General features: G+C 40.9%; 2 pseudogenes across 2 annotated transcripts; both read right to left on the bottom strand.

Moving 5' to 3' along the window:
• Positions 1 to 6,274: 6,274 nt before the first annotated feature.
• Positions 6,275 to 6,900, bottom strand: LOC108515906 (60S ribosomal protein L9 pseudogene; annotated as a pseudogene). The gene has a single exon (XR_001881670.1). The product of XR_001881670.1 is annotated as a 60S ribosomal protein L9 pseudogene (transcript).
• Positions 6,901 to 7,385: 485 nt separating this feature from the next.
• On the bottom strand, positions 7,386 to 8,799 carry LOC108515905 (60S ribosomal protein L9 pseudogene; annotated as a pseudogene). Its single transcript, XR_001881669.1, has 2 exons — positions 8,321 to 8,799; positions 7,386 to 7,463 (listed from the first exon to the last, which is right to left on the bottom strand). The product of XR_001881669.1 is annotated as a 60S ribosomal protein L9 pseudogene (transcript).
• Between the last annotated feature and the right edge of the window lie 7,097 nt (positions 8,800 to 15,896).

The raw sequence follows: 15,896 nt of genomic DNA on the forward strand, positions 1-15,896 counted from the left end.
GATTATATAAGCTTTGAGGGGGAGAAAAAGATATCTCGCATGGAATGAGGCAGAGACACGAGAACTGTCTAAAAATTTTAAGGTAGTGATCAAAAGGCTCAGCCAAGAAGGCACAAAAGAATGGGTCTGCTATATTCAACTGGAAAACCCATTAACTGATTACAGTTCTCTAGTGGAAATAAAGAATACTGTTCTCAATTAAATGAAATGTCCCAGTGAGGAAACAACCGACATTGTTGAGAAACTCAGCATCTCCAGGTGGAGGCTGATGCTGGGAGATGATGTGACAGACCTGGGTCCCCTAGTGTCAGTAGGCTGGTGGTGGGATGACAGAACAGCAGAGGCTGGGAGAGACAGCAATCAACCATCAGTAACAAGGCTTATATAATCACCATATTAGATAGCAAGGCCACAGTGACAAGCTAGGACCCAATTTACCCACAGGGGTCTTTGTTGATGGACAACAGAGCATAACATTCATAAGGGTAAGATATGTGAGTAGCCAACAAAGGAATTGTTTATTAGTGCGTATATATGTAAAATACACATGCATTAAGATAAAAAAGGAGCTTGGGCAGAGGCAAATGGAAAGTTGTGATCTCTCTCAATTCTTCAGAACTAAGCCAGTTCAGTCTGAGGACACCTCAGTGGAAGGAGGGACAAGTTCACCTCGAGGATGGATCTAGCAACGCCATGATACCCATAGTTAGTGATCTAACTAAATCTGAATAAATCACTTGTTACGGTGATTTTCTCAGTCCTTTCCCCCAAAGGATTCTAAGGTCATTTTATGAATAATTGGGCAGTGGGAAGGAGCATTTATTTATAAACATTTTGGATATAGATCTGAGCTGGCACAGTTCTTAGGGGTCTCAAAGTCCTCGCAGAGAAAACAAGGCATTATGAAGGTAAGATGACAAATAGAGTTCTGACCCAGCTCTGATAATAGATCCAAATGCGTCCAACAGTCTTCTTAGTCATTTCCCCAGTTTCCAAATGCGTAATCAAAATGGACGTAGTTACCAGCTGACACAATGCTCACACTAGTTCTGACTAATAGAGAAGTAATTAAACTAGAAAATGCCCCATAGAGTATACAAAACTGACATTCCCTTTAGCCAGCATGGTCATAATCAAGTTGTCTCGTGGAATGGAAGAAATTAGTATGCACGTAGGGAGTTGGTGGGCCCATTATACCTCTGGTTAATTCCCCAGACTGGCCTGTAAAAAGACAGGTGAATCACCACATTTGTAAGGATGGACATTCTCAAAGTAAATGCTCTTGGGCCACGGGGGTCTAAATCAGCTGGAAGTGCCTGGGAGTTTACATCTCCCCAGGGTGACCATTACCAATGACAGACATGTGCTGGAAGTTGAGAACCCATGTCACATTCTCCTGGACTGTTTTACTTCGGCCGTTGAGGATATTCAGCTCTGCAAACGGGATCTGAAAACGACATTGCACTAACTGTATGGCACATTTCAAGTTTTCACACTGGGGCCTCTCTTTTCTCAGAGTGGGAAAGAGAAGACTCACACTCTTGTGAGTACGACAACGTTATCAGTTACATTTCAGAGATGAGGAAACTGGGTGCAGGAAAGCTAAACTAAGTAACTCAAAGCCACTGTGCTGGTGAATGTTGAGGTCAGAGTTGTTTCCTGAAATTATTTTCTTCCTCTTCTCTAGGGGGCGTATTTTCATAGTGATCGGTTAGCTATGGAGGAAATATCTTCACCAATACAAAACTGTGCAGCCCAATAGTCTAATGTGTACTTTCCACTTCATTCATATGGAGACAACTTGAACCTATCCCCTTATCTGTAAAACCACCACTTAGCTCTGCGTAAGTCATGTCAAACTTCTGTGTCTGTCTGTTCTCCTTTAAAATGAGGAAGACCTGAATAGCTTAGCTGTAAAGTATGTTGTTTTTCTATATTTTGTAACCTCTAGGATATCTTTTCATTTTCAAAAGGAACTAACAGGAACGTTTCTAACCTTAAGACCTCTTCCAGGAAAATAAGTTTCATCTATTTCACATCTTCATCTGTCCATTATTTATGTTCATTTGTTTTCTAAATAGCAGGGCAAGATAAAAGTCAAATGAGAGAAAGTGGTTAAGGAGTGTATTTAAACACACATGCATATATACACAAACATACACATAACAGTAACAAGAAATTTGAAATTGCCATATGATTTCAAGTGAAACCTATTTTTGGATTTACCACCACATCCCCCTGTTCATTAATGGGTGGGAAATATGAAGATCCTGACGCAAGTTCGCAGGCATATCATGCATGAGTCTTCAGGTTTAAGAGCTATTTTGAAAATAGTACCATAAAATGCAGCATTTAAAATACCTACAAAGAAAAAGAATAATTATTCCTCTGGTGGTGAAATGGGAGGGAATTTGTAAGGATGTTTAACATCCTCCAGCCCTCATTCCTAAGCTGAGATTTTTCAGCACGTAAAGACTACTTATTTATAATGTACACCCTGTCTCCTTCCAGAAAGAGTCAGAACAGTCTTTTCCTTATCCTGCATTTTGAGCATATACTGGTAACTAGTTTGGGCTTGACATTTAGTTTCAACTGAACTCTGCAGTGAGCCACTCTGAGCAGATGTGGTGTTGCCCTGGCTTCACTCATCTTGGTTGGGCACCATTCCTCTTGCTCACTTGCATCTTCTAAACTACCTTCCAGGCCCAGGACACTGAGTCTTTCCTAAAGTGCCTGCCCATGAATCTGGATGAAAGGAAAGCACTTGTGCTCAAACGCAGGTCTGCCTCATTACCCACTTATTATATTGGACACACTGTTGTGCCTTCTTATCCCTCACTCCATGTTACCCTGAAGATCGAATCTGCTTAGGAATCCCAGAATACTTAGAAATGTCCCTTTATTATCAGTTTTTTATTGCAAATGCTTGTGAATAGTGCTTTCAAATGCGCAAATTTTACATGCAATGATGCTGAGGTTCAGAACCTTTAAATAACGAATTCATCCCTTAGTAAAATAATTAAAATATATGAACAATGTGATGAGATGTTTTATTTCACTAAGAATCTGGTAGGGTTTTAGAATTAACATTCTGACCAATCATTTTGCAAAACTGTAGGCTGTCAGGAGGTAGAAGAGGAACTGGAGGAGGAGCAGGACAGGAAAATGAGCTGTAATTTCCTCATTTTCATAGGATTGAAGGACAAAATCTTGCTTGCCTCATTGCATTTTATAAAGACCAAAGGAAGTAACTCATGAGTCAGATTTATGATTGGTAAAATTTTACAGTTAAATTGATTATTAGCTAACAGCCATTCATGTGCAATTTTCAGATGCTGGTTTTCTTTTTTTTTTTTTTTTTTTTTTTTNTTTATTATCAGTTTTTTATTGCAAATGCTTGTGAATAGTGCTTTCAAATGCGCAAATTTTACATGCAATGATGCTGAGGTTCAGAACCTTTAAATAACGAATTCATCCCTTAGTAAAATAATTAAAAATATATGAACAATGTGATGAGATGTTTTATTTCACTAAGAATCTGGTAGGGTTTTAGAATTAACATTCTGACCAATCATTTTGCAAAAACTGTAGGCTGTCAGGAGGTAGAAGAGGAACTGGAGGAGGAGCAGGACAGGAAAATGAGCTGTAATTTCCTCATTTTCATAGGATTGAAGGACAAAATCTTGCTTGCCTCATTGCATTTTTATAAAGACCAAAGGAAGTAACTCATGAGTCAGATTTATGATTGGTAAAATTTTACAGTTAAATTGATTATTAGCTAACAGCCATTCATGTGCAATTTTCAGATGCTGGTTTTCTTTTTTTTTTTTTTTTTTTTTTTTTTTTTTTTTGAGACTGAGTCTCGCTCTGTCGCCCAGGCTGGAGTGCAGTAGCCGGATCTCAGCTCACTGCAAGCTCCGCCTGCCGGGTTTACGCCATTCTCCTGCCTCAGCCTCCCGAGTAGCTGGGACTACAGGTGCCTGCCACCTCGCCCGGCTAGTTTTGTATTTTTTAGTAGAGACGGGGTTTCACCATGTTCGCCAGGATGGTCTCGATCTCCTGACCTCGTGATCCGCCCATCTCGGCCTCCCAAAGTGCTGGGATTACAGGCTTGAGCCACCGCGCCCGGCCAGATGCTGGTTTTCAATTGCACCTCTCATTAGCTAAACAATTTACTTCAGCTTTGAGTTCAGTTTCCTCATAGATCAAAGCGGGGATTATGTGCCTATCTCACAAGTAACTTACAAATACATAACTATAACATTAGTTCCTAAAGTGTAACCATAGGTTATAAATACATAACTATAATATTAAAGCATTGAGTTTCTAAAGTGTAACCATAGGTTATAATGATGGGCATATGATTCTACATGCTATGCACTCTAAGGACATTGGACAAACCTCTTTCAGATTGGGTTATCCATGAAGCAGACTCTTGGGTGGAGTTTCATGTGTGAAATCCTTATTAGAAACCATTCTGAGGGGTGGCACCTCTAGAAAAGAAGGAAGCAAGAACAGGTAGAGAAAGAAATCACAAAATTACTGAGTATGTGAAAGCCTCTTAGTGCATTTAATGACACCTAGGCAACTTAGAGTTCAGGGGCTGAGGTGGAACAAAGGAAGGGGAAAACTATTTTTCATGTAAATTCAGCAAACAGCTGTTTGACAATTCTGATGGGCCTGTCTTCATAGAAGAAATTTAGAAAACAAAGGTCAGTAGGTATGTTGGTCAATTTTTACACTGCTATAAAGATATTACCTGAGACTGGGCAATTTATAAACAAAACAGGTTTAATTGACTTATAGTTCTGCATGGCTGGGGAGGCCTCAGGAAACTTACACTCACAGCGGAAGAAGCAGCAGACACCTTCACAAGGCGGCAGGAGAAACTGCCACTTTTAAATCATCAGATCTCATGAGAACTCCCTATCGCAAAAACAGCATGAGGAGAACAGCCCCCATGATCGAGTTACTTCCCACCAGGTCCCTCCCTCAACACATGGGGATTATGACTCAAGATATGGTTTGGCTCTCTGTCCCCAACCAAATCTTAGTAGGATAAAATACGACCTCCACCATGGGAACTAATGTTGGGCCCACAACTAATAATCATTGTTTCCTTCCTCCACTATTCATTCTACACCCTCTTTGTTTTCACCTGGTACCTCTGCTCATCTTGGTGGCTCACCTGGTAGTGACCCAAACTGTCATCCCTGGGGAATTTGAATTGGCTTGCTGCACTTGTCCATTGTATTAGTACATTTTCATGCTGCTGATAAAGACATAACCAAGACTGGATAATTTATACAAGAAAAAGGGTTTAATGGACTTACAGTTTCACATGTCTGGGAAGCCTCAATCATGGTGGATGGCAAGGAAGAGCAAGTCACATCTTACATGGATGGCAGCAAGCAAAAAGAGCTTTTGCAGGGAAACCTCGCCTTATAGAACTATCAAATCTCATGAGACTTATTCACTATCCTGAGAACAGCATGGGAAAGACCTGCCCCCATGATTCAATTACCTCCCACAGAGTCCCTACCACAACATGTAGAAATTCAAGATGAGATTTGAGGGGGACACAGCCAAACCATATCATCCATTTACCATCACAATTCAGCAAAGGGAGCTCCAAGAGGTAGCCAAATAGATTACTCAGGTGCTAACCGTATTTCTGCCTGCTACCTTTGCATCGCAGCAACCCTATCTCCTGATGATGATCAAGACTACTCTTACTACAGTGGTCACTTTCCTTGCTTGCCGGTCCCTGGACATAAGCAGCCTGCAGTTCCCAGATGGAAGCTATAGCTTATAGTTAAACAGAACACTTACTATACCTGGTAGTGAAATTACTTTCCACTGGGGATCAGAACATCTAATCCTGCAAAGCCCAGAGTTACAGGGTCAGGAGACAAATTTTCCAAGTGGGTCACTTGGAGTTGTGTGAGGCTCTGCTGGCTTCTGCCTCTTTATTTCAGGACCTATATACTTTTTCCTAATGAGAAGATAGCACCATAATGTCTGTGATTCAATATACCTCCTGCATTCTGGAGGCTGGTGCTTAAAATACTGCCTCTCAGCTAAGGTTTTAGCTGTGCCTGCAGTTTGCTGGTGATCATAAGATATATGTCATATAACATACTGTTGTAACAGTATATAACATAACAGTCTGTTATATGACTTGGTGATCATAAGATAACAGTATGTTATGACTTTTTTTTTTTCCAAACCAACAGGTCTTTTATTGCATCATTTAAATATCACAAGTAGGTCTTAGGAGTCATCTGGCATCTTTTTTCTGTAGCTGGATAACTCTTAGATCTTATTCATCAGCCTGCTGAACAGATCCTTTTTCAGAGACATAGATACCATCCAAAAATTTCCTGATATCCTTGTTTTTAATTGTTGTGGCTTGCTGAATCAAAGCCACTGAATTTGAAACAAGTTCAATGTCATTTCCTTCAAGGATTAATTCATCTTTCTGGGCTTGAGATACTGAACAAGCAACACCTGGTCTCATCCGAACCCTGCGGATGTATTTTTCACTCAAGAAATTTCGGATTTCAACAAGAGACCCATTCTCCCAGATAACGACTTGATGGGGAAGTGGGCATATACAGACCTCATCTTGTAACGGAAGCCCAGTGTAACACCCTTGATCATGTTCTGTACATGACTACAAATAGTCCGAACGGTAGCCAGTTCCTTTCTGTTACCCCACCATTTGTCAACCCAAAGCCTCTTTTTTTTCTTTCCAAGAAGGCTGAGTTCTACATTGATGTGATTGAAGTCCCTCCGCAGGGTTCCTCTGGGGCCCTTCACGATAACTGTGCGTCCCTTCAGAGTAATATCGATATTTTCCGGAGTGTCAACAGTCTGATTGCTGAGAATGGTCTTCATTCTTGCAGTAGACACAGCAAAAGCATGTTATGACTTCTATGTCTTATGATCACAAGTCCTCATGTTACATGAAATGGGTACCCTGATCTAACGAGATGTATTATGTAGGACCACAGGCCAGGGGATCAAATATTCAGTAAGGCCTTGGGTAGGAATTGTGGCTAAAACACATAGGAAAAGCAAACCCATACTCAGAATATGTCTTCCATTAGAATAGATAACTGTCTTTTTTATCATGGAAGGAGCCCAATATACTCAGTTTACCTCCAAGTTGATCCCCTTGAGTAAATAATCCACTTCAGGGGCTATGTTTTGGTCTCTGTAGGGCAGTCGAGGTTCAGAGTAGTTAATCTTGGTAAATGAGAGACCAGGCTATTTGCTCCTGTCACCATGGTCGTTTGAATCATGTTTCGAAGAGTGTCAACAATTAGGTAACCAATGACAGTGTGGTTATATCAACTGGGCAAGTTGTTTGGTCTAATTGGTTAGCACCTTATCTGTAATGTATAATCTCTGGTTGAGGTAGCAAATGATACCAAGTATTCGAGGCCACTCTTACATATCTATAAAGGAGTATCTGAGACTAATTTATAAATAAAAGAGGCTTAATTGGTTCTGTAGACTGTACAGAGAACATGGCACCAGCATCTCCTTGGTTTCATTGGAGGCCTCGGGGAGCTTTTACTCATGGCAGAAGGTAAAGTGGAAGCTTGCATGTCACATGGTGAATGCAGGAGCAAAAGAACAAGTATTGGGGGGAGGGTGCCACACATTTCTAAACAACCAGATCTCTCAAATGCATGAGGACAGCACCAGGCCATGAGGCATCCGGCCCCATGACCCAATACCTCCCGTCAGACCCCACTTCCAATACTGGGGATTACAATTCAACATGAGATTTGGTGGAGATATATCTTCAAACTGTCACCAAGATATCTTTCCTACTACTAGCTACTCACATATGTAAAATCCTCATACCTCTTTCAGAATTTCTTATTTATAATCTTGCAGTGTTTGTCCTTCCATGTCTCTGAGCAGCTGGCCATGTCAGCTGTGAGTGCACATGAATCATAGTTATCACCTTGGACTTTACATAAGTGGATAACTAGGTGCAGCCTATGAAGTTCTGCCCATTTGGAGGACTTCTTTCTTCCTGGGTGAGGGAGGAGGATTAGATGAAGATAAGGAAAAGAGGGAGAGGGCTGAGGACAAAAATAATGCCTTCAGCAGTGAAGCTATTCTGTTTGATACTATAATGCTGAGTACATGTCATTATGATGGGTACAGGCAAATTCACAGGATGCACAACGCCAAGACTGGATCCTTACGTAAACTGCAGACTTTGGATCCATCAGTTATAACAAATGTACCCTTTTGCTAGGGGTGCTGGTAGAGAAAAGGCGGTGCGTGTGTAGGGNACTGAATTTGAAACAAGTTCAATGTCATTTCCTTCAAGGATTAATTCATCTTTCTGGGCTTGAGATACTGAACAAGCAACACCTGGTCTCATCCGAACCCTGCGGATGTATTTTCACTCAAGAAATTTCGGATTTCAACAAGAGACCCATTCTCCCAGATAACGACTTGATGGGGAAGTGGGCATATACAGACCTCATCTTGTAACGGAAGCCCAGTGTAACACCCTTGATCATGTTCTGTACATGACTACAAATAGTCCGAACGGTAGCCAGTTCCTTTCTGTTACCCCACCATTTGTCAACCCGAAGCCTCTTTTTTTTCTTTCCAAGAAGACTGAGTTCTACATTGATGTGATTGAAGTCCCTCCGCAGGGTTCCTCTGGGGCCCTTCACGATAACTGTGCGTCCCTTCAGAGTAATATCGATATTTTCCGGAGTGTCAACAGTCTGATTGCTGAGAATGGTCTTCATTCTTGCAGTAGACACAGCAAAAGCATGTTATGACTTCTATGTCTTATGATCACAAGTCCTCATGTTACATGAAATGGGTACCCTGATCTAACGAGATGTATTATGTAGGACCACAGGCCAGGGGATCAAATATTCAGTAAGGCCTTGGGTAGGAATTGTGGCTAAAACACATAGGAAAAGCAAACCCATACTCAGAATATGTCTTCCATTAGAATAGATAACTGTCTTTTTTATCATGGAAGGAGCCCAATATACTCAGTTTACCTCCAAGTTGATCCCCTTGAGTAAATAATCCACTTCAGGGGCTATGTTTTGGTCTCTGTAGGGCAGTCGAGGTTCAGAGTAGTTAATCTTGGTAAATGAGAGACCAGGCTATTTGCTCCTGTCACCATGGTCGTTTGAATCATGTTTCGAAGAGTGTCAACAATTAGGTAACCAATGACAGTGTGGTTATATCAACTGGGCAAGTTGTTTGGTCTAATTGGTTAGCACCTTATCTGTAATGTATAATCTCTGGTTGAGGTAGCAAATGATACCAAGTATTCGAGGCCACTCTTACATATCTATAAAGGAGTATCTGAGACTAATTTATAAATAAAAGAGGCTTAATTGGTTCTGTAGACTGTACAGAGAACATGGCACCAGCATCTCCTTGGTTTCATTGGAGGCCTCGGGGAGCTTTTACTCATGGCAGAAGGTAAAGTGGAAGCTTGCATGTCACATGGTGAATGCAGGAGCAAAAGAACAAGTATTGGGGGGAGGGTGCCACACATTTCTAAACAACCAGATCTCTCAAATGCATGAGGACAGCACCAGGCCATGAGGCATCCGGCCCCATGACCCAATACCTCCCGTCAGACCCCACTTCCAATACTGGGGATTACAATTCAACATGAGATTTGGTGGAGATATATCTTCAAACTGTCACCAAGATATCTTTCCTACTACTAGCTACTCACATATGTAAAATCCTCATACCTCTTTCAGAATTTCTTATTTATAATCTTGCAGTGTTTGTCCTTCCATGTCTCTGAGCAGCTGGCCATGTCAGCTGTGAGTGCACATGAATCATAGTTATCACCTTGGACTTTACATAAGTGGATAACTAGGTGCAGCCTATGAAGTTCTGCCCATTTGGAGGACTTCTTTCTTCCTGGGTGAGGGAGGAGGATTAGATGAAGATAAGGAAAAGAGGGAGAGGGCTGAGGACAAAATAATGCCTTCAGCAGTGAAGCTATTCTGTTTGATACTATAATGCTGAGTACATGTCATTATGATGGGTACAGGCAAATTCACAGGATGCACAACGCCAAGACTGGATCCTTACGTAAACTGCAGACTTTGGATCCATCAGTTATAACAAATGTACCCTTTTGCTAGGGGTGCTGGTAGAGAAAAGGCGGTGCGTGTGTAGGGGCAGAGAGTGAGAAGTCTCTGTACCTTTCACTCCATTTTGCTGTGGATCTAAAACTTCTCTAAAAAGTAAAGTCTATTTTTAAAACTCCATAAAACCTTTTTTAATGAAAACAAAAGCCTCGTATTTGTACTTCCAACCACCAGAAACCTACCTCTTCTACCCTCAGACTCTCTGCATGCCTGTTCTGATTGCTGTGATTACTTTTTTCCTCTGTTCTTTGCTCCACTCGATCATTTTGTTCTTTCAGAACTGAGCTTAAATGTTATTTTCCTGGGAAAGCCCTTCCCTTGTCCCTGCCCTGTTATTTTTCAGAAAATTACCACCATCTGTTCTTTTTACAGAACGTTACAATTTATTTACCGTTCCTGTTTGTCAACATGAAGATGTAGACCACGCCTTTGTTATTCACTATTGTGTCCCCAGTGCATAGCACAGGGCTCTCAGAGTAGATACGCACTTCTATAGGGTTCTCCAGAGAAACAACCAATAGGATGAAATATATATGTAATGGTATTGGCTTATGATTGTGGAGTTGAGAAGTCCCATAATCTGCCATGTGCAACTCCAAGACCCAAGAAAGCCAGTGATGTAGTTTGAAGGCCTGAGGGCTGGAGAGCCAATAGGGTATATATTCTGGTCTGAGTCTGAAGGTATGAGAGCCAGGAGCACCGAGGGCCTGACATCTATGTCTTGGCTAAAGAGATCAGGCAGCAAGGGTAAATCCAAACATCCTCCACATTTTTGTTGTATTCAAGCCCTCAACAGATTGAGGAAGGTGCACTGGGGAAGGTGATCTGCGTTACTCTGTCCACCAAATCAAATGCTAATCTCTTCCAGAAAAACACTCACTGAAAAAAACAGAAATGTTTGATCAAATATGTGGGCATCCCAAGGCCCGGTCAAGTTGATACATTTTTAATTTGTTAGATAAAAGAACAATAATTATACTACTTGGTCTCATTTTTATTTTATGAAAACTTTATACCTTTAAACCTCCAAGATTCAACAATGATTATCAATATTCTGTCATATTTGCTTCATGCCCCCCATTTATTCCTTTCGTTTCTTGTTTCATTTAAGTATTTTCAAGCAAATTCAAAACATCATGTCACTTATCTCTACAAGCATCAGCAAGGAACTCTAAAAAAATTAGGATTTTCTTCATGTGCAATATGTGATATAATCACTTATAAAATTATAATGACTACATGTTTTTGTCAAGTGTTGGTGAGGATGTGTAAAAGAACTCTTGCACATTAACGGTAATTATTACAACCATCATGGAATACAGTAGCTCCTCAAAAAACTAAAAATAGAACTGCAACATGATCTAGCAATCTCACTTCTGGGTATATATTCAAAGAAATTAGTATCTCAAAAGAATATCTGTACTCCTATACTAATTGCAACACTGCTCACAATAGCTGCTGTGTGAAATCAACCTCTAAGTGTCCATCAATGAATGAAGAAAATATGGTGTATATATATACACATAATATATATACACACACATACACACCATATTGGAATATTCAGCTATATAAACAATTCTGTTATTTGCAATAACGTGGATGGAACTGGAAGTCGTTATGTTAAGTGAAATAAGCCAGACACAAATCCTGTATAATCTCACTTATATGTGAAATCTAAAAGTTAAACTTGTCAGTAGAAAGTAAAATGGTTACCAGAGGCTGGGAGCATGGGGCAAGGAGGGAAGGAGGAGCTGCTGATCAAAGAGCACAAAGTTTCAGATAGACAGAGGGGTGATAAGTTTTGATTTATTGCAGAGCAGGGTTGATATAGCCAATAATGTGTATTTCCAAATAGCTAAGAATACATTTCCAACAAATGCGAATGAGGGGATGTGTATGATAATTAGCTGGATTTAACCATTCTCCGTTATTTACATAGATCCAAATACATTGTACAAACAATGACTTACCAATTTAAAATATTAATTTTAAAGCTACATTTTATATTTCTTTAAATCAGGAACCAAACATCTCTTAACATTCAGTCTAGAGCAATCCAGCAACCCATCCCAATGTTTATGCTACAGACTTGTAGAAGCAAGGCTAACTGTTCTGTAATAGGTCTCACATTCTGTGTTAGTCTATTTGATCCTGCATGCTGTCATTGATCATCTTGTCATAATCTCTCCACATATTTCTTGTAAAAGTCAGGGGGTTAGCAAACTTTCTCTAAATGGCCAGATAGTAAATGTGTCAGGCTTTGGAAGCCACATATGGTCTCTGAAACATACTCTAATTTTACTCACAATCCTATAAAATGTAAAAACAATTCTTACTGTGCAGGCCATAGAAACACAGACCACAGTCAGAATTTGGCCAACAGGCTATAGTTTGCTGAACTCTGCCTCTCTAGGGTTTCATTGCATTGGGATTTAACTTTCTTGCATATAGACTTGATAAGTGGTCCTAGGTGCTCCACTTGCTAACATACCATGAAGCACAGACTGTCTAATAATTACTCTGATGAGGAGTTCAGCTGGGGCTGCCTGATTCTTCAATGTAAAATTTCTTAATGTACCATCTAGAATGTAACAATGTAACAATGTTCAAAAGGTGACTTATTGCTTGATTCAATTGTTTGATTCTACCTTTCCTTTAGAATGTATTATTTGAAATCTTCATTAAAAATGTTTGCTCATCAACTAGGGCTATTTGGTTACTCTGAAACACCATTTATTCAGGAATAGTAGAAAGCATGCTTCATTTTTTTTTTTTTAACTTTTAATGCCTGAGAATGTAATGATTCCTAATGGGTTGTATTTGTTTTTGATTGGTTTTCTGTCTTTGCATTTTTGTGTGTATATCATTATGAATTAATAATTATTGGGGGGTTTGTAGTTGATAATGACAAACTTTAAAAATTACATCTTTGTACAAAGGGACGCTCCTTCGTGTTGACAGTATACCCTTTGACATGGCCAATTGGTCTATGATAGCTTCCTTAAATTCTGCTACCAAGTCCTCCAGGCTCAACTGGAATATTTCCTACTCCAGGCCAGCAATCATTTTTACTTCCAAGAATTTGATTCTCCTTATGGGGAATGATTTGAGGAGACTACCATTTGGAGGGGAATGATAGAAAGGAGAAAAGACAGTAGTCATTAAGTGAAATAACAGGGACCTGAATCAGTGATGAAGTCTGAGGCCAACATATATACAACGTGCCACACTTAAAAGTCCTGCTCCAGTTTGTATGAAATTTAACCACATCACAGTACCAACAGAACTTTGCCTGCATAAAAACTCAGGTTCTTATCAGTTGTAAGATGTTAGAATCAATGATTCCATAGCAATCTTGTAACCCAACTTGCTTCCTTTAGAAAAGAGAAAGCTGAGGCTCAGAGATGGGGGCAGGGACTACTCTGCTGGGGTTGACTATTGGCCTAATAGACTCTACTACTCAGGTCTCCTGACCCAGTTTTTGCTGTCATTTCTATCCTACACAGTACACTCTGCTATATTTATTTCCTTTGCCTTTAGCCTCACATGACATCACTCTCATTTTTCTGTTTCAATCTGTATCCATCCTCCTCTTCCTCTCCTGCCCTTCTGTACACTTATTTGACTTCTTGATCCAGTTATTTAACATTCCATAATGAGCTGTTTTGTGTGCCAGACACTGTGATGGGCACTGGAGATGCAATTCATGAGACAGTTTAGGCTTTTGCAAAGTTCCCTGTCCCAGGGAAGCCTGCATGAGGATTGGGCATGAGAGCAGCTCTTTCCTGGGGGAAAGACATACGCTAACGACACATCTTGCTCTTTCCTTTGCACAGAAAAACATGTCTTGTCCCTTACTCTGCTTTCCCAGGTCTCATCCCATCCTGCATAAATGATTGCTGCATCCACCAATCTCCCTGCTCCAGTGACTGTATCATGGTCAGGTTCCAGCCATGCTTCTTCCACAGAAATTAGCAGCTCCACTTTGCCTACAGGATCAAGTTTAAACCCTCCAGCCTGGCCTTAAGGGTCCTCTCGAGGCCAGCATGCACCCCTCCATGCATAGAGTGAATGACTATGTCTCTTACACATGCCCTGGTTAGCGGATAAGCCTGCAGCTTCAGAGGGTGGCCTCTATCTAAATGTTCATTCCAGGCTTTGTCACTGCGGATGTGAATTGCAATTAAGTGCAACACACTCTGTGGACCCTGTATCTCAGCCCTTCTCTTGCCCCTCGGTAGCTGGTCAGTTCCCCAAAATCTGCGCGCTCCAGAGCTTGAGTCTCAAACACCTTCCCTATGCCACGTGTCCCACATCTGTGCAATCAACTCAGACTTCTTTGTGCCTGAATCTTCAGTTATGCCAAACAATACTTAAAGGACCCCCTTGTAAAGCACATAGGATGTACAGAAACTGTATGTAATAGTTACGTGTAAATACTTCCTAGTTATAACTAGTACAAGTGGCAAATCTCACTGAAAAGAAACTCAAATCCAATAAAATAAGTGTTTGGCTTCTTAACCATAGTAAAAAAAAAAAAAACAAACACTGTCGCTGGTGGGAATGGGGTAAAATTCTCTCTCTGACTCTTAATTGTAATGAACACTTTGGAAAGTGATTTGGCAATGTGCTTTCAGAGCCACAGAAATACTCATATTTTTGAGCCAATAACTCACATCTGGGAACTGAGCCCAAGGATGTAATTCTATATCTGAGAAAGAAAAGCAACCTCTATGCGTAAATATATTCCCTGAAGCATTATTGTTAACAGGAAGAAAAGCTAGAAAGAGCCTTAAAAGGGAAGTGGATATAAATTATCACGGATGCAATCCATGGACTCTGGCTGCTGTTTCTAAACAAGTTAGGAAAACTCTAGAGCAACAAGCAAAAATATAATACCATGGACGAAGCAGAAAAAAAAAAAAACAGGATAGAAAATTAAACATACAGCACTTTGGGAGGCCAAGGCAGGTGGATCGCCTGAGCTCAGGAGTTCGAGACCAGCCTGGGCAACATGACAAAACCCCATCTCTACTAAAAATAGAGAGACCCAGGCAGATGTCAACAGGCCAGGCTCTTGGTGCGCTCAATCTGCAGCAGAGCTGTGGAGGAACCTGCTATGGTGCACTCCCTCCCCACAGTGTCCTAGCTCTTCTGCTTCCTTTATGGGAAGAGGAGGGGCGTATTAAAGGACAAAGGGACTGTTCAGGCCTGCCTGTTGGCTTCAAGAGATGGTGCCTGCATCTCTGGGAGCTTCAAGTTCCCGTATCACTGAGTACAGTTCTGCTCCAGCTTAAACACCTTTGTCAATAGCCAAATGCAGCACAAGGATCAGAGACAAAGAGGAATTAACACTCAGTGGGCAGCTTCCCTGCCTGATATGGTTTGGCTGCGTCCCCACCCAAATCTCACCTTGAGTTGTATTTTCTAGAATTCCCACCTATTGTGGGAGGAACCCAGGGGGATGGGGGAAGTAAATGAATCATGAGGGCTGGTCTTTCCCATGCTATTCTCATGATAGTGAATAAGTTTCATGAGAGTCGATGGGTTTATCAGGGCTTTCTGCTTTTGCTTCTTCCTCATCTTCTCTTGGCGCTGCCATGTAAGAAGTGCCTTTTGCCTCCCGCCTTGATTCTGTAGACCTCCCCAGCCATGTGGAACTATAAGCCCAATTAAACCTTTTTCTTCCCAGTCTCAGGTATGTCTTTATCAGTGGCA

This window comes from Rhinopithecus bieti, unplaced genomic scaffold (genome assembly GCF_001698545.2).
Source record: "Rhinopithecus bieti isolate Rb0 unplaced genomic scaffold, ASM169854v2 scaffold_36448, whole genome shotgun sequence".
NCBI classification, from domain to species: domain Eukaryota; kingdom Metazoa; phylum Chordata; class Mammalia; order Primates; family Cercopithecidae; genus Rhinopithecus; species Rhinopithecus bieti.